Below are 20,023 nucleotides of genomic sequence, written 5' to 3' on the forward strand. Positions count from 1 at the left end.
TGTCCATCACCAACTCCCGAAGTTCACTCAGACTCACATCCATCGAGTCAGTGATGCCATCCAGCCATCTCATCCTCTGTCGTCCCCTTCTCCTCCTGCCCCCAATCCCTCCCAGCATCAGAGTCTCTTCCAATGAGTCAACTCTTCGTGTGAGGTGGCCAAAGTACTGGAGTTTCAGCCTTAGCATCATTCCCTCCAAAGAAATCCCAGGGCTGATCTCCTTCAGAATGGACTAGTTGGATCTCCTTGTAGTCCAAGGGACTCTCAAGTCTTCTCCAACACCACAGTTCAAAAGCATCAATTCTTCAGCGCTCAGCTTTCTTCACAGTCCAACTCTCACATCTATACATGACCACTGGAAAAACCATAGCTTTGACTAGACGGATCTTTGTTGGCAAAGTAATGTCTCTGCTTTTCAATATGCTGTCTAGTTTGGTCATAACTTTTCTTCCAAGGAGTAAGCAGTCAGTATATCTTAATTTTCTTCCCTAATTCTTTGATCTATACTTTTTGTAAGAGTGTTGTAGCCATGCATTCTTGGAAACAAACTCACTCAGAAGGAAAATGCAGATAGTGGAGTGCAGTTTATTAAACCGGTGGGCCCAAGGCAGAGTCTTCTCTTAGCCAAGGACTCCGACCAGCACTTGTGAAAGTCTTTTATACCCATGTGTACATGTTCGAACTCACCGCCCAAATTCCTTGAGACTTACATAAACAAAGGAAGGGTAAATACCATCATTCATGTGTTATGTGTTCAAACAGTTAAACAACTGGCCAATAATCAATAAGACCGAGGTTACACTCTGATAGATACAGAAAAATTTATGGCCTGTCCAGAGACAGGGGTGATTAGTGTATGTTTTCTCTTAGACGATGAGAAACCTGGATATCTCCGAGGTTCCCCTGTCTGGAGGGGGTCTTATCCTTCTATTGCTGTTTCCATAGGTACTAAGCACAGAGTTTGGAGTCCACGGGAGATGTGGCTGAGCATGATCAGCATGAACAGGCCTAAGATGGGGCCCATGCCCTATGAATTCCCTCTTCAAGAGTTGGACTTCATTTTGACATTGTTCTATCTTCAAGTTTCTATCTTATATTCCCTAATTTCATTCTTCTGCCCTTCATTTCATTCTAGAGCTTGTGCCTCCTGCTCCATTTCTAAGTAATATTAGCCCCCTTTGACTTCAAATCTCTGAAAAGTTTTTAGTTCCCTATTTTCAGTGGCCTCATGACAGGTTCCCACTTTTCCTTCCCACTCTTCCCTATTTATAGTTTTCACATTTTTGGTAGACTTGCCACAGAATATTTAGAACTTGCAAAGAGAAATACTCTTCTGGGGGAATTCATGGGAGCATTTGCTCCAGTAAACATTAAAGTACTCTCTTTTCTGAACTGTTGTTCTAGAGTCGCCAAATCTTTCAACTAGAGTCATCCTGGTTCACTACCACAGGAGATGAGGGTTTCCATTTTTAATGGATTATATGCTTGAACTGGAGGCCAAGTATATAGTCTGACACTCTCTCACTCCAACAGAAAGGGAGCAGGGGCCAGGAGGGGTGGGGGTGGAGGAAGCCTCCTAGTTCAGGTCTCCACCCACTCGGCAAGCTCCCAGCGAGCCGACAGGGCTCTGTCAACATCTTCTGTATCTGATTTATACCCCTCTTCATTCCAAAGTGGATTTGAGGTGGTTTGGTTTGATTCTTAAAGTTTCCCATTCTAACCAGGAGACAGATTAATCCTTGTTGTTCAGTCTTTCAGTCGTGTTAACATCAACATCTGCTTTCTAATGGACCATTCCCATCAGCATACAAGCCAGCTTCCATCTAAAAAAGAGCTCCCCTTGACCCCACATTTTCTCCTTCACAATGAACTTCTAAAACGTTTGCCTATACCTGTGGTTGCCCAACTGGGGTAACATGCACTTGAAAACTCTCTGAAGAATCCTGTGCACACAGCAAAGGAAACCACGAGCAAAACAGAACGACAACCTACAGACTGGGAGAAAATATTTGCAAATGATGTGGCTGATAAGGGATTAATTTCCAAAATATACAAACAGTTCATATAGCTCAATATGAAAAAAACAAACAACCTAATAAAAAATCTAAACAGATCTAAATAGACATTTCTCCAAAGAAGACATACAGGTGGCCAATAAACACATGAAAAAAATGCTAAACATCGCTATTAGAGAAATGCAAATCAGAACTATGATGAGGTATCACCTCACTCCAGTCAGAGTGGCCATCACCAAAAGTCTACTGTTAGGACCTTCTCTGGTTGTCCAGGGGCTAAGACTCCACACTCTTAATGCAGGGGACCTAGGTTCAATCCCTGGTCAGGGAACTGGATCCCTCGTGCTGCAAGTAAGAGTTCATATTCAGGAATATAAAGATCCTACATGCTGCGACTAAGACCTCTTGCAGCCAAATAAATAAATAAAATATTTTAAATGTCTACAATGAATAGAAGCTGAAGAGGGTGTGGAGAAAAGGGAACTCTGTTACACTGTTGGTGGTAAGTTGGTACAGCCACTATGGAGAACTGTATGGACATTCCTTAAAAAACTAAAAATATAGGGACATATAATCCTACAATCTCACTCCTGGGCATTTACTCAGAGGAAACTACAATTTGCAAAGATACATGCACCCCAATGTTTATAACAGAATTAGTTACAATATCCAAGACATGGAAGCAACCTAAAGGTCTGTCTACAAAGGAGTGGATAAGGAAGATGTGGTGCACGTGTACAGTGACATAAATGCTCTTTCCCTGGTTCTCGAGCCTTTGGGCTCAGACCGAATCACACCACCTGTGTTCCTGGTTTCTAGGCTGCAGAGGGCAGATCCTGGGACTTCTCAGCCCTCTTAGTTGCATGACTCAATTCCTCATAATAAATCTCTCTCTCTCTCTCTCTCTTTGGTAAATATATATTTGTGTGAATTAACCTCTCTAGCTCTCTCTCTCTAATTATATCTGTCAGTCTATCTATCTATCTATCTATCTATCTATCTATCTATCTATCAACTGGACCAAAAATTCTAAGACTTGCATGAAAACCATGATAGTAAGTGGATGATAATGTCCCCTCCTCCCTTTTAAGATTCAATTTATTTAAAGAGGGGAACCTCCACACCTGCCCCCCCCCCCCCCCCCCCATTTATCCATTTTTCCATCCCCTACTTCTGGCAATCACCAATCTCTGTATCAATAAGCTTGGTTTTCATACACACATATACGTACACATACATATATATATATGGGCTTCCCTGGTAGTTCAGCTGGTAAAGAATCCACCTGCAATTCAGGAGACCCTGGTTCAATTCCTGGGTTGGAAATATTCCCTGGAGAAGGGATAAGCTACCCTCTCCAGTATTCTCAGGCTTCCCTGGTGGCTCAGATGGTAAAGAATCCGCCTGCAGTGCAGAAGGCCTGGGTTCAATCTCTAGGTTGGGATGGTCCCCTGGAGGAGGGCACGGCAGCCCATTTCAGTATTCTTGCCTGGAGAATTCCCATGGACAGAGGAGCCTGACAGACTATAGTCAAGGGGGCTGCAAAGAGTCAGACACGACTGAGCAACTGAACAACAACAAACAAAAACGGCAGCCTTGCCAATTTGAGAATTTACCCTTGTGAACTGGTGTTGCAGGGCTTTCAGCATTACAATGGTGATGTGCAAAGCAAAGAAGTTGACACTCTTTTGAACAAAGTAGAAGGAAGAATGAAAGAATTGAGTCAGGCAGTACAGAGCTGGTGAAGTGATTCCCACCCATATTTTGCGGAGGGAACATCGAAAGATACTGGCCCACTGCCTGGTTGACTACGACATAGAGACGTGGTGTGTGATGAAGACTCACCTTATCAGAACACTGAAATTTTACACTTAAAACTATTTGGAAATAATCGACAGATGAATGGATGGAGAAGTTGTGGTACATATATACAATGGAATATTACTTGGCCATAAAAAGGAATGCATTTGAGTCCGTGCTGATGAGGTGGATGAACCTAGAACCTATTATACAGAGTGAAGTGAGTCAGAAAGAGAAAGATAGATATAGTGTTCTAATGCATGTATATGGAACCTAGAAAAATGGTACTGAAGAATTTATTAACAAAAAAACAGTGGAGAAACAGACATAGAGAACAGACTTATGGACATGGAGAGAGGGGAGGAGAGGGTGAGATGTATGGAAAGAGTAACATGGAAAAGTACATTCAGTCAGTTCAGTTCTGCTGCTCAGTCATGTCTGACTCCTTGCGACCCCATGGACTGCAGCACCAGGCCTCCCTGTCCATCACCAACTCCTGGAGTTCACTCAAACTCATGTCCATTGAATCAGTGATGCCATCCAGCCATCTCATCCTTTCGTCCCCTTCTCCTCCAGCCTTCAGTCTTTCCTAGCATCAGGGTCTTCTCAAATGAGTCAGTTCTTCACATCAGGTAGCCAAAGTATTGGAGTTTCAGTTTCAACATCAGTCCTTCCAATGAGTATTCAGGACTGATTTCCTTTAGGATGGACTAGTTGAATCTCCTTGCAGTCTCAAGAGTCTTCTTCAACACCACAGTTGAAAAACATCAGTTCTTCAGTGCTCAGCTTTCTTTATGGTCCAACTCTCACAACCATACATGACTACTGGAAAAACCATGGCTTTGACTAGACAGACCTTTGTTGGCAAAGTAATGTTTCTATTTTAATATGCTGTCTAGGTTGGTCATAACTTTTCTTCCAAGGACTAAGCGTCTTTTAATTTAATGTCTGCAGTCACAATCTGCAGTGATGTTGGAGCCCCCAAAATAAAGTCTGCCACTGTTTCCCCATCTATTTGCCATGAAGTGATGGGATCAGATGCCCTGATCTTAGTTTTCTGAATGTTGAGTTTTAAGCCAACGTTTTCACTCTTCTCTTTCACTTTCACCAAGAGGCTTCTTAGTTCCTCTTCACTTTCTGCCATAAGGGTGGTGTCATCTGCATATCTGAGGTTACTGATATTTCTTCCAGCAATCTTGATTCCAGCCTGTGCTTCATCCAGACCAACGTTTCTTATGATGTACTCTGCATATAAGTTAAATAAGCAAGGTGTACTCCTTTCCTGATTTGGAACCAGTCTGTTGTTCCATGTCCAGTTCTAACTGTTGCTTCCTGACCTGCATACAGATTTCTCAGGAGGCAGATCAGGTGGTCTGGTATTCCCATTTCATAAAGAATTTTCCAAAGTTTGTTGTGATCCACCCAGTCAAAGGCTTTGGTGTAGTTGATAAAGCAGAAGTAGACGTTTTTCTGGAACTCTCTTGCTTTTTCAATGATCCAGTGGATGTTGGCAATTTGATCTCTGGCTCCTCTGCCTTTTCTAAATCCAGCTCGAACATCTGGCATTTCACAGTTCATGTATTGTTTAAGTCTGGCTTGGAGAATTTCATGCATTACATATGGTAATGGAAACTTACATTACAGTATGTAAAATAGATAGCCAATGGGAATTTGCTCTATGGCTCAGGAAACTCAAACAGGGGCACTGTATCAGTCTAGAAGGGTGAGATGGGGTGAGAAATGGGAGGGAGGTTCAAAAGGGAGGGGTTATATGTGTACCTATGGCTGATTCATGTTGAGATCTGACAGAAAACAACAAAATTATGTAAAGCAAGTATCCTTTAATAAAAAAATAAATTAATAAAAAAATGAAAAAATAAAACTATTTGGAAATATTCTTATCCTCAATGGGGATGTTAATTTGGTGGAAAGTGATTTGGCATATACCCCAGGCTATCATTGTGGGATTCCTTGTGGTTCAGCTGGTAAAGAATCCTCCTGCAATGCAGGAGACCTGGGTTGGGAAGATCCCCTGGTGAAGGGAAAGACTACCCACTCCAGTATTCTGGCCTGGAGAATTCCATGGATTGTATAGTCCATGGGGTCACAAAGAGTCTGAAATGACTGAACCACTTTCATTTTTCACTTTTCAGGGTATCATGGACAGTGGCAAAGAAGATTACACTGGAAAATATGTACTCATTCTAGGAGGCAGAGATGGGGGCATATTATGTGAAATAGTCAAACTGAACCAAACATGTTCACTATGATGGAGACTGATGTGAAATACATCAAAAAAAAAAAAAAAAAAAAAAGTGTGGTGATGTCTTAGGCAATCTTAAAGGAGATTGCTGTCAGGTTCTAATAGAAGTCTATATTACAATACTGAAGATGTATGCCAAAGAGAGTGTGATTATGTGATTAATGATTTGAAAACTGTTGCAATCTCCAGTGTTTGAGCGTCTTGTGTCGACGTACAGGTCAGCGGTGGTCTGCAGAGGGATAGGGGCTCTGGGTGCAGCAGACTTGGGTATGGCATAAGCCCTCTTGAGGACGTTGCGATTAACCCCACCATAGAGCTGCCAGAACTTACACCAGACTAGGAAATAGACCCCTGGACAGCACAACGGAACCTTGTGCACCAGGACCCACAAGAAAGGAGCAATGACACCACAAGAGACTGTCCTGGACATGTCTGTGGGTATCCAGGAGTTTTCGGTGGAGGCGTGGGTTGGTGTTGGCCTGCTGCAGGGTCGGAGACGTTGAGTGTAGCAGTATATGCATGGGATCTTTTGAGAGGTGACCATTATCATCATTACCTCCACCATAGTTTCAGTCAGTTCAGTTCAGTTGCTCAGTCGTGTCCGGCTCTTTGTGACCCCATGAATCGCAGCATGCCAAGCCTCCCTGTCCATCACCAACTCCCGGAGTTCACCCAAACTCATGTCCATCGAGTCACTGATGCTATCCAGCCATCTCATCCTCTGTTATCCCCTTCTCCTCCTGCCCCCAATCCCTCCCAGCAACAGAGTCTTTTCCAATGAGTCAACTCTTCGCATGAGGTGGCCAAAGTATTGAGTTTCAGCTTCAGCATCAGTCCTTCCAATGAACACCCAGGACTGATCTCCTTCAGAATGGACTGGTTGGATCTCCTTGCAGTCCAAGGGACTCTCAAGAGTCTTCTCCAACACCACAGTTCAAAAGCATCAATTCTTCAGTGCTCAGCTTTCTTCACAGTCCAACTCTCACATCCATACATGACTACTGGAAAAACCATAGCATTGACTAGATGGACTTTTGTTGGCAAAGTAATGTCTCTGCTTTTGAATATGCTGTCTAGGTTGGTCATAACTTTCCTTCCAAGGAGTAAGCGTCTTTTTATTTCATGGCTGCAGTCACCATCTGAAGTGATTTTGGAGCCCAAAATAAAGTCTGACACTGTTTCCACTGTTTCCCCATCTATTTCCCATGAAGTGATGGGACCAGATGCCACGATCTTCGTTTTCTAAATGTTGAGCTTTAAGCCAACTTTTTCATCTCCTCTTTCACTTTCATCAAGAGGCTTTTTAGTTCCTCTTCACTTTCTGCCATAAGGGTGGTGTCATCTGCATATCTGAGGTGATTGATATTTCTCCTGGCAATCTTGATTCCAGCTTGTGCTTCTTCCAGCCCAGCGTTTCTCATGATGTACCCTGCATAGAAGTTAAATAAGCAGCGTGACAATATACAGCCTTGATGTACTCCTTTTCCTATTTGGAACCAGTCTGTGGTTCCATGTCCAGTTCTAACTGTTGCTTCCTGACCTGCATACAGGTTTCTCAAGAGGCAGGTCAAGTGTCTGGTATTCCCATCTCTTTCAGATTTTCCCACAGTTTGTTGTGATCCACACAGTCAAAGGCTTTGGCATGGTCAATAAAGCAGAAATAGATGTTTTTCTGGAACTCTCTTGCTTTTTTGATGATCCAGCGGATGTTGGCAATTTGGCCCCAGGTAAATAGCAGAGAGGGAACACAGCACCAGCCGTCAATAGAAAAATGGATTAAAGATTTACTGAGCATGGCCCTGGCCATCAGAGCAAGACCCAGTTTCCCCCTCAGTCAGTCTATCCCATCTGGAAGTGTCCATAAGCCTCTTATCCTTCCCCATCAGAGGGGAGTCAGGTTGAAAACCACAATCACAGACAACTAGCCAATCTGATCACATGGACCACAGCCTTGTCTAACCTAATGAAACTAAGCCATGCCCTGTGTGGCCACCCAAGAGGGATGGGTCATGGTGGAGAGGTCTGACAGAATGTGGTCCACTGGAGAAGGGAATGGCAAACCACTTCAGTATTCTTGCCTAGGGAACCCCATGAACATTGTGAAAAGGCAAAAAGATAGGACACTGAAAGATGAACTCCCCAGGTTGGTAGGTGCCCAATATACTACTGGAGATCAGTGGAGAAATAACTCCAGAAAGAATGAAGAGATGGAGCCAAAGCAAAAACAACACCCAGTTGTGGATGGGACTGGTCTCAGAAGTAAGGTTTGATGCTGTAAAGAGCAATATTGCATAGGAACCTGGAATGTTAGGTCCATGAATCAAGGCAAATTGGAAGTGCTCAAACAGGAGATGGCAATTAAGGAGGAAACAGACAGAACAGGCTCCATCTTGAAAGCAGGACTCCATCTTGGGTCGGACCGTGGATTTTGAGCTATATTCCCAGTATCTATGGAAACGACAAGCCAACTGGAAAACCAGGCTCCCTGTATGGAAGAGCCCCAGGGGTTGTACCTAGACTCTCTGTTGCCCAAAGAATACCCTAATTATCTGTGTAACCGAATAGAATCATAAATTCTATTATGCTTATTGGGGTATGACCACAGGCCTATTGATAATTGTCCGCTGTTAACTACCTAAGCTTAAGGTTTATGAATCATGGGTTAACTTTGATTGTATCTTTCTTTTGCTTTGTTCAGACTAGTTTCAGGGAATTTGGGGAGGTGAGTTTGGACACGTACACTTAGAGTATATAAGGTTTTCAGAAAAACTGGTCAGGGTCCTAGGCTAAGAGAAGACTCTGCCTTGGGCCCGCCAGTGTAATAAACTGCCCTCCACTATCTGCATTGTCCTTCTGAGTGAGTTTGTTTCACAGAACGTGTGGCTACAACAGCAAGAATGAACATAGAGTTGGACTATTAAGAAAGCTGAGCGCCAAAGAATTGATGCTTTTGAACTGTGGTGTTGGAGAAGACTCTTGAGAGTCCCTTGGACTGCAAGGAGATCCAACCAGTCCATTCTGAAGGAGATCAGCCCTGGGATTTCTTTGGAGGGAATGATGCTAAAGCTGAAACTCCAGTACTTTGGCCACCTCATGTGAAGAGTTGACTCTTTGGAAAAGACCCTGATGCTGGAAGGGATTGGGGGCAGGAGGAGAAGGGGACGACAGAGGATGAGATGGTTGGATGGCATCACCAACTCAATGGACATGAGTTTGAGCAAGCTCTGGGAGTTGGTGATGGACAGAGAGGCCTGGCGTGCTGCAGTCCATGGGGTCACAAAGAGTCGGACACGACTGAGCAACTGAACTGAACTGAGTTTGTATTTGGGCCAGGCCTTTTGCAGGGTTAAATTTTCCAGTTTCTGAGAATGTAGCCAAGGGGTGACTCTGAGAGAGGCTCCGAGGACGTACCAGAGCTCACTCTTAGCCTATCTGCCATAGAAAGGGGTACTGAGAGTCACCGGCTGACAGAAAGGCGTCCCTTTTGTCCCAGTGATCTCCCCGTGTGACTAATGCACGAAAATGGCCGATTGACCCAACAGTCGCGCCCGACCGTGAGAGGTGACCCCTGAGAACCATGCAGCTAGGGCACCGTGTGACCCGGGCAGAGACAGATTCCATACTTTTCACAAGTGCACGGGGCACATTCTCCAAAATTGACCATATGTTAGGCCAGAAAATAAGTCTACTCTAAATACACTCAAATCATACAAAGGAACTTTTTCCTGTCACAATGCAATGAAATGAAGTTAATAGTAGAAGGAAAAGTGGGAAAATCCACAGTTATGTGAAGATTAAACACACTCTTAAATAACCAGTAGGCTAAAAAATAATACTAATAAAAAAAGGAACTTAGAAACACCTGGAGACAAATCAAAATATAAACAGAACATACCAACATGTATGGGATTCTGCAAAAACATCACCAACAATGAAATATAAATCTGTTAATGCATACATGAAAAAGAAAGCTCAAATAAGCAACCTATCTTTACATCTAGGCAGAAAAGGGAGAGCAAACCAAGCTCAAAGCTAGAAGGAGGAATGAAAATAATAAAGATTAGCTCTCAGATAATTATACAGAAGAGGAAAACCAAAGAAATCAATTTAAAACAAAAGTTACTTCAACCAGGTTAACATAAGAAACAAATCTTTAGCTATATTGACTAAGAAAAAAGACAACTAAAATCAGTAACAAAGAGGAGACATAACTGCTGACATGACACAATAGCACAGTAAGGGAGAGCTCTGAGCAGCTGAGCGCAGCCAGATGGGATACCCTGGTGAAATTCTATTATTTAAGCCTCGGTCTGTGATATTCTATTCTGGCAACCCTAGCAAACTAGCACAGGTTTATCCTCTTTCTTGCAAACAAAAGTTATGAAAATAGTGCCAAAACCCACAAAGTATATAAAGTATCTGAAAGGAGGAAAAAAGAAAAGGACGAACTATCTAGGGTGTTGAGAAAAATCTTTTTCTTTGTTTCTTACCAAAGTTAAAATAAAAACGTCAAAACCACCAGAAAAGACTCATGAACAGACATTTTAGAGAAGCCAAACAGCAACCATGGTAAAACAACCAGAAAATCATTCAGTTGGTAAAAACAGTAAAATAATATAGTAAAATAAAAACAGTAAAATGCATTTTATTCTTTGGAAGTTTTAAAAAATTCAATTTATTGAAAATTCCAAAGAGGTTATAAAACAGGTTCATGATTCAAGATACTGAAAATACACTTCGCCTTAATCTGTTCCTTCTGTCATTTAGCCTGTGTGTCCAGGGCCATCTGCCTCCACAGGTAGTATTTTGTTTCTTACAGATCCTTCTAGAGTTCCTTATAAGCAAACACGAAAATATATTTCTCCTTCATGCCCTAATTCAAAACACAAATAGTGGTATATTAAGCATGGTGTTTTGTTACATGTTGCTTTTATTTATTTGACAATGCCTTGGAAATTGTCCTCTATCAGGACATAATTTCCTGCAGAGCAGTGCACTGAGTGGATGACGTAGTATTATAATACACTTTGCCCATCCACAGTGGGATGAACACTGATATGCAACAATCTGTTTATATTACAAACAATGCTGTAATGTAGAACTTTGACCTGTGTTATTCTGCTGCTAGCAAATGTGTATGATATATTTCCAAAGGATTTGTAACCTGGAGTATTTGTAACAGAGAGAGCATTTGATAAGATGCTACCAGTAAGATCCTTCTGAGCCAGCAATGAGCCTTTCTCTTTAAACTGCAACTTCTCCATCACACCACTCCCCTACCTGTGTTTAAAACTGCTTTCCAACGTTTTCTAACCTTCAGAAACCCTCTATAGTCTTTCCTATCATCAGCACTGCCCTTTATTCTCAGTGTAGTTACAACCTCACCGGGTACGTACCTGTTTTCTCCACTCTTCTCTGGGTCCATCACTGCTCAACTCACTCCATTAGAGCTGGAGCCAACGTGGCCAGATAACTCCTTGAGTGTAGAGAAGTGGGTCATGGATGATCTGAACCAGGGAGCCTGATGCCCAGGAGAGAGGGAGTGTCTGTAAGGGGTATAACGGGGGAGAAGGAAAGGTGTATTAAGTTTGATCCACAGTAATTATTCAGGTGAAGATTCTACAGAGCCCACACGTGGGAGCAGGAGTCTTGGTTGGAGATACATACTTGGGAATTTGTCCCCAAATATCACAGCTAAAATGGGAGGCAGGGACTCCAAAGGGAAGATCGTGTGAGTGAGTCTGCTGTGAACCTGCTGTGAGTGCCAGGGAGAGACACACTCGGGAAAGGACGCAGCAGAGAGGCAGGAAGGCAACATCGGGCATTCCAAAAGGAAGCGGAGCATCATGGCAATAAGGACGTGTCACAGAAGCTTGTGCCACAGAAGGGTGGTGGTAAATGGAAAACGGGATCACAAGTCATTAATAAGTCCTGGCAAGTTGTTTCATGAGAGACCAAGGGCAGAATCAGACCATAGTATACTATAAAAGACAGATAAAATCGGTAGGTAAAACCCACTCATGTTCAAATCGAGATTTTGTTAAAATGTTCTTTTAAGGAACATAGAAATACAATCTCAGACGGGAGGACGTTGAAGTTTAGGTGATGGCTGACAGAATGACTCCCTGCCTAAAAGAGATGCCATCAGCAACAGTTCTGTGCAGAGTCGGGCAGAGAGCCCATGACACCGGTGGACAGATGTGATAGGAGACACGTGTGGAAAAGGCTGGTGACTGGAGGTCTTCAGGGAAGAGAGGGTTCTTGCTTACTACATGTGCCAGTGTGCAGATAACATCAGGGGGGAGCTATTTGGGTCTTAGGAATTACTTAACCTGAAAAATATTACTTAAACTGAATTTTAAATTGGCACCATGTAAAGTGCAATGGCTTCCCTGGTGGTTCGGGTCGTAAAGAATCTGCCTGCAATGCCAGAGGCACGGGTTTGATCCCTGGGTCAGGAAGACCCCCTGGAGAAGAAAATGGCAACCCACTCCAGTATTCTTGCCTGGAGAATTTCATGCACACAGGAGCTTGGCGGGCTACAGTCAATGGGAAAGCATGGTAGGAATAAACCCAGCAAGGTGAGGAAGTGTGCTGTATGCTGGGTTTTTCACCAGGACAAAGCCTGCCGGCTTTGGATCAACCCCTTCTGTCTCTGAACTTTTCTTGTCTTTTAGTGTCTTTCTCTTTTATAATTAAAAGTCACATTCCTTAAACTTTCCAAGCAGTTTTCCCGCTGGCTTTCTCCCTTGGAAGTAGGACTTCTAGGCATGGGTTCTATGTATTTTTTCTACATAAATTTATGAAAATCCCAACTTTTCTTTTTTGAGGCAACAGTTCTGCAAACTGTAGAAATAAATTCATTTTGGTTCATACTGGCCAAGACTACAAAAATTGCTCCTCAGTCTCCTGAGTTTAAAATAGGCTCTGTGGTATCATCAAGGTTCCTGCTGATCTCAGATCCTGTGATCTTGCTGGTGCCTTGACTATCGCATGCACTCTGTCTGACCGCCGGGGCCCTGCGTCATCCATCTGTGTGGGCACATGGCATCAATGTGCTGTATTTATGTGAGAAGTATTCAGAGCAGGATCAAATCCCGGGATCAGGGACTGGCAGCACTGAGCTAGCACTGACTCCGCCCCCCGCCCCGCCCCCCTCCCCTTCACCGCGTGTGCGCTCACTCATGTCAACTCAGCCCCCATATGTTTCCACCCTCCAAGTTGGTGCCCATCTCAGGGCCCTTGTCCCTGCTCTTCCCTCTCCTAGAATGCCGTTGTCCTAGAGCTTAAAGTGGCCGCTGTTTTCTGCTCACCTGGATGGCAGCTCAGATATTAACCTCTGGGATGGGCATTCTTAGACCAGCCTGTCTAATGCTGGTGTTTCCCCTTTACCATCCCTCGTGACCCTGATGTTTTCCATCAGTGTTGTTGTTTAGTCACTAAGTCATGTCTGACTCCTGCGACCCCAGGGCCTGCAGCCTGCCAGGCTCCTCTGTCCATGGGATTTCCCAGGGAGGAATACTGGAGTGGGTTGCCATTTTCTTCTCCAGGGGATTTTCCTGACCCAGAGATTGAACCCATGTCTCCTGCTTGGCAGGTGGATTCTTTTACCACTGAGTCACCTGGAAAGCTCAGTTGTGTGTGTGTTTTTTTTAATAATGCTAATCAAAACTTTTTCCCCAATTAAAATATTTATAAGAGTCTGTGTACTCCAGAAAGCCACATGAGGGCAGGGTCCATATCTATTCCATTTATTAATATGCCTCCAGTGATTACAATTCTCAGTTGATAAGTATTTATTGAGTAATGAATGTAAAAGCCTTAAAGTCCCTTTAATTCTAATTCATGGATTAGAAATGTGACATGAGCTGCCAGGTGTCACACAGGTGGTCACCTCAAGCCAATCCAGAGATAGTGAACTGCACACTTTAGAGCACAATGAACTGCTAGTGGCTGAAAAAGAAGATGGACACTGGGATTCAGGGGAAAAAAAAAAATTCTCCACAATATAAGCTGTGGGAAAATTTAGTGTGACTTATTACACCAACAGATCTTATGAAAACAGGAGCAAAAATTGCCACAGTGACTTGATAGTACCTGAAGGATTCAAATTCAGAGACTCCTAAGACCTTACCCAGGATTTATTGGCACAAAGTTCTTCTAGGGGGTGGGGAAAGCCATCTAAGTGTGTCTCCTGATACTTCATTTTATTTTAACATGTTCAGGAGCAAAACAAAGAATATGAAACAAAAGACACCTTTCAAGCATGTGTGGTTAGGTGATTTTAAATTATTGATGCAAAAGTATAATTTTCTCTTAAAATAAAATGTGATTTCTGCTTCGAAATAAATACAAAGAGTGTCTGGACTTCCTCACCAATATTAACTGGTAATTAGAGAGCTGAACAAAATACATGAAATGAACCTTGAGTCAGAATTCTTGGCCAGAGACATCCTGGAAACCAACCTCATCATCATAAAACCTGAGACTGCAGGTCACGTGGCAGAGAAGTCCCCTGGGCTTCCTCACCCTGCTGCTGTCCTCCTGCCTGCCCTTCCCAATCAGGTCTCTTGCTTTGTCAGCACGTGTGAACCCACTCTAGGGCCCTGGAAAGGGTTCCTCTTCCTGCAGCAATAAGAGGAACAGTGTCTAGACTTGCTCACCTACCATTGGGAATTAGAAAGCTGAACAAAATAGGAAACGGTTCTCAGACCCTGAACAGCAGGCAGTGTTAGGCTCCAGGGCTAGGTTCCTCGAGTGAAGGTGAGCACACACATCAACCTTATGACTCCACCGCTCTCTGCCTTCAGGCGGTTTTCACACTGCAGCTGCAGGTAGAGGAACCATAAACATTCTGGCAAAAATCTGAATTGAGAACACTGGTGAGTTGGGAGGCCAGGGAGGCTATAATCTGTGTGCAGGGCATCAAAGAGGAATGAGCTGTTCAGAGAAAAAGTTCCACAACTGCTTCATGATCCCTTTGAGTCTTTATCGAATATCAATCTGAGGACACACAGGTGAGATTCCATAATGAATAAAAACACAAAAACAGAAAATATTGGTCTCACAAGCAAAAAATAAAACAATTCCTTCCATATTATTTTTTTCAAAGTATGGCAATTAACTGAAGGCTAGTGAGCAGTACACATATACATAAATGTATATGTTTCTAGAAAGCAATTTTTAAAGATGTCAATAAACCTCTTGTCATGACAATTTTAGAATTCTACTAAAAAAGTAAAAAAAGTAATGTGGAAATATGTCTTTGCAATCAAAAGGCATTCGAATAGCTTTAGTATTCTTTAAAAAAATTTTTTTAATTGGTGGAAAATTGTTTTACCATTTTGTGTTGGTTTCTGCCATACAACAATGCAAATTATCCATAATTATTTATATATATGTATATCACTTGCTTCTGGAGCCTCTCTCCCCTCCTTGAATAACTTTAGTTTTAGGATGGAAAAGTTATAAGGAGCCCTATATGTAATGTCTAAATAGTAAGGAAATCGTTAACAATGTCACACGTGTTTCTAACTCAATATCCTTCCATTACCATGTTTATGAAGATTTAAAAATACAGATCAGTTAGTGCATTGAGCAGCTACTATTTGCATTGCGAGGGGTCAGCCAGCACCACTTGCATTAGGCTGAGACTAGGGGTACGCATAAGAGCCGTAGCAAAACAGGAAGGCACGTCCTGCTTGGAGCTTGTGATGTAAGGAAGCTGGAAGCAGGCTCATGGGAAGAGGGGCGCCCATGGGATTGCTTAGAGGAACCTGTTCCCACCGATTTGTTTCTAATTGGCAAGGATACAGAAGGAAACAGTCACTGACCCAGACCGGACCTTGAGGCCTATTGCAGCAGTTTGGGGGTGTGGATTGCCAGAATGATTGCTGGGGGGTATGGCCTCGTGGGTTGTAGAGTTCCCTCTGCTTTGAAACAAATATTTAGACATACTGAAACTCCTCTTTGGTCACCTTCAACTGAGCAGCTGTTCTGTGGATAAACTTTATAATTACAGACAACGGTAATAATTACAGTAACGTCAACAACGATAATAGTAATTTTCATTGTTATAGATTTCAGTACTTTGATCTACTAAAACCTGCTGCTGCTCCTAAGTCGCTTCAGTTGTGTCCGACTCTGTGCGAACCCATAGATGGCAGCCCACCAGGCTCGCCCGTCCCCGGGATTCTCCAGGCAAGAACACTGGAATGGGTTGCCATTTCCTTCTCCAATGCATGAAAGTCAAGTCAGTCATGTCCGACTCTCAGAGATCCCTGGACTGCAGCCTACCAGCCTCCTCCGTCCATGGGATTTTCCAGGCCAGAGTACTGGAGTGGGTTATCATTACCTTCTTTCTACTAAAACCTACTACAGTGAATTATAAAGTACCAAAGTTGTCTGGCCATCTGGTCGACCTGTTGGCGGCCCAGCTACAATCAAAGCGTGAATGCCACCGGGACAAATTCGGATCGTAGGGAGAAGGTACAGCATCACCACTACCCCACGCTCGTTCCCTCCGAGTACGCAGCAGGTTACATTTCTCTCCCGCGTCCTCCCTTTCACGTGTGTTCAGAGGCTCTTCTGAGACTGAAGACCGCGCCAGGCTCCGTTTCCCCAGGACCCTCACCGTACACTCTCACAAACATTTGGCGCTTCTGACCGCCGAGCACAGGCAGGACTGGAGCCGCGCATTGGGCGACGTCCTTGCTCGCCCGCCGCGTTCCCTGTTGTCAACCACGTTGAAAAGACTCGTGTGCGTGGGGTCCACACAACCGCAGCGGCCTCAAGGGGAACAGAAGGGACCATAGGTGGTCCCCACGAAAACGCAGCACGGCATGCGGACGATCGAAGAGCTTGAAGAAAGTGTCCGTCGTGGAGCAGCTACCCCCTTCCCGGCCCCGGTCGGACCTGAACCCCAGGCGGCGAAGACGCGGGCACGGGGAACGCGGTGCCGGCCGGGCGCGCAGGCCAGCGCCACCTTGTTCCACGCGTTCGGCACGTCCCTACTCTAAGGGAGGAGGGCCGGGATCCAGGGACGGCCGACGTAGACACATGGCCACTCCCAGCCGAGACGGGAAAACTGGACAATGTAGCCCCAGGACACCGCTCGCGGCACGGTCACTCAGTCGCGGGCTAAGCGGTACCCGCGGGCAAAGGAAACTTCCCGATCGCTCTACAGCTCCTAGAAACATGGCCCGGCTTCACCACGCAAGCCCGCATGCTCGTCAAGCGGGAGCAGAACGCGCCCAGCAACGACCACTCCAAGCACGGACTCAGGGCGGCTGGCCAAGCCCCGGAGCCTAGAGCGGGTGTACCGCGGAGGGGAAATGAACGCCCTAAACGGTGACCCAGGAGCACGGCCGCCGAGCCACAAGCGCTCTGGCGCGAAAGACCCTCTCCCTGCCCGCTCCGAGGCCCCGGAGGATGAAGGGGCGCGGGGAGATGCTGGTCGACCCGAGCGAGAAGCCACCCCACCACCACAGCGCGGCACCGGCCCACCTCAGCGTGCTGCAGACCCAATCTTCAGCACGAGGAGGCATGCCCAGGTCTCCGAAACACCGGAGTTATCTCCACCAATGATGCCGGCCTCTGGAGCTCTGCGCCGGGTTTCCCGGCTGAATCGCAGCCCTTGTGAAGGTCGCCGAAGGAAAGGAACGCTCTGAAAGCGGCCGCCGGGGGCGCCCGACGACCGGTTCGAACGTCCCCGGGACGAGGCGCCGTGGCCGGCAGGCTGCAGCGGCGCCGACCGCCCGAACGCCCGAGCTCGCCGGGGGCCTCTGCCTCGGAGGGGACTCACCACTTGGGACAGCACGGCGCCGAGCGGCCCAGGCGGCCCAGGGCGGGCGGAGAGCGGGAGGCCGCGGCAGAGAGGCCCTCCCCGCGAGATTGCAAGGCCCAGGCCAACCTGAGCAAGGGAGATTCTGCAGGGGGCTGGGCTGTGTGAACTGTAAGCTCAACAGTGAAAGCAAAACAGAAAGAAAGCAAGCACGGAAGACATTTTATTCTGTAATTTCAGAGTTGAGATGTTACTGAAGTATTAAAAAACAAGGCTCAGAAGACATAAAGGAAAGGACTGAAAATTTAACTATGTAATTGGTCTTTAAGTTTTTACCAAAGTCAGATGACAAGAAATGGGTGTGCGGGAACATTTGTGCAACTATACACATAATAAGAATGTTGATATCAGCATTATTTAATAACACAATATTTAGAAAACTTAGTAGGGGACCAGTTAAGTAAATCTTCAGTGCATTCACATAACACAAGACTATCAATTTACTTTTTGATTTATTGCTGTTATTTAAATGAGTTAGATCTATAGGTATTGGAAAGATGTCTATGGCAAACTGTTAAATGAAAACAAAGTTTTAGCACTTCCAGTGGTGCATATATATATATATATACCTTTTTTTAAAAATGAAGTAGAAAAATAAAGAGTTAGAATAGCTAAAGCGGATTTAAAAAGCAAGAATCAAGTCTGCCCTGTAGCCTGGTGTCTGGACAGAAAGACGTGCCAGAAACAAAGATGGGCCACACTACATGCTTCTCTGCTCCCTCCTACTATAGTCTTGGGAAGGCAGCTGGCATCTCAGCCCCTGCACCTCTCTGCTCCACTAACACCCACAGCCCCTGCAGGCAATCAGAACTCTGACTCTGCAGGCCTGGGATCCCTTTGTCCACAGTCTCTTCCTTCATGTCAGGAGCCTTGAGCAATTCACTTGGTTTGCCCAATCATCCATGCCCAGAGCTGCTGGCTCTAACATACACCTGTGTAGTCCTTCTCTCCATAAGCTTTGAGCTGATATCCCAAGGGAAGACCATTCCCCTCACAAAACAGGTATGAACCATGGGAACAATCGGAAGTTTGCACCTGGACCCATTATACAAACTCTGTGTGCACACTCTACTCCCAAAGAAACTATGCTTTTCACTGTGCTGTTTGCATGGCATGGCCATTGCTTACTTGAAGCATCCAGACTCACTTATGTGGCAGGAAGAAATACGAAGTACACAGACACACAAGTGTGCACATGCACACACGCACACACACCCACGTATAAACATAGAGGCACACACACACCCCAGGAGCTAATCTGGACTTCTGCTAGGGCTGGCAATGGTGGGAGCAGAAAAGAAATCATTGTTGCTGCTTCTCAGGTCCTCTGCGCTGGCAGGCCCTGGTTGCTTTGCTGATTTCACCGTGGGGAGTGCGGGCTTGGAGCGCACTAGTCTGCAGTTTGCTGTCCAGCGCCCTGGGCTTTATTCGGTCCACTCTACCCTTTCTCCTCAATGCAGAGTCACCATTAAGAAATAAGAATCAACACATGTTGCATTCAATTTTCAAATTTTAACAAAGTTTAAGAACACAGAGAGAAATTGAGTTATTGTGAAAAAGGTAGTGAGAAAATTTTATCTGTTTTGTAGCTACCAAAATGTTCAAATATAGGCTATAAAAGCTTAATATTTTTTAAAATTAGGAAAAGTAAATAATCCCTCATTGCTCCTTCTTACCCATCACCACCTCTGCCGCAGCTTCTGTCACACTGGGCTCACCTGACGACAGGCCTGTTCTCCTGGTTTGGAGACTTCTCTCACACTCATCACTATCATCTATGCTCACTACACACTTGAGGCCATGGTAGCCATTCACATGGTAAATCAGGGGATTTTTCTCTAGTGAGCCTGAGGGTTGTAGTTTTTTTTTTTTTTTAATTTGATAGAAACCTCTCCCATCTGTCCTGTAAAGTCACAACCTTTACGGATGCTGCAACAAGCAGGTGTGAATGACACAAAGAGGGTGTTTCCGTATCTGTCCCTGAGCTGCATATGCCTAACAGAGTGGTGGATGTTACTGGCATTAATATTTCCTGGGTGGTGTTAGAATATCCAGGCTGAGAGGAGAAACCGGACAATTTGGCAAGACACAGATCAAACCAGG

At 44.8% G+C, this 20,023-nt stretch overlaps 1 protein-coding gene across 1 annotated transcript in view; it reads right to left on the minus strand.

Annotated features, from left to right (window-relative positions):
* COG2 (component of oligomeric golgi complex 2) overlaps positions 1-17,782 on the minus strand; it is a 62,483-nt gene extending 44,701 nt beyond the window's left edge. The window contains exons 1-2 of the mRNA XM_027530793.1: positions 17,584-17,782; positions 11,475-11,624 (exon numbers count right to left, since the gene is read on the minus strand). The gene's annotated coding sequence lies outside the window, so the exon portion shown is untranslated. The remainder of the gene's footprint in view (positions 1-11,474; positions 11,625-17,583) is intronic.
* Positions 17,783-20,023: the final 2,241 nt, after the last annotated feature.

Source organism: Bos indicus x Bos taurus, chromosome 28 (assembly GCF_003369695.1).
Source record: "Bos indicus x Bos taurus breed Angus x Brahman F1 hybrid chromosome 28, Bos_hybrid_MaternalHap_v2.0, whole genome shotgun sequence".
In the NCBI taxonomy this organism is placed as follows: domain Eukaryota; kingdom Metazoa; phylum Chordata; class Mammalia; order Artiodactyla; family Bovidae; genus Bos; species Bos indicus x Bos taurus.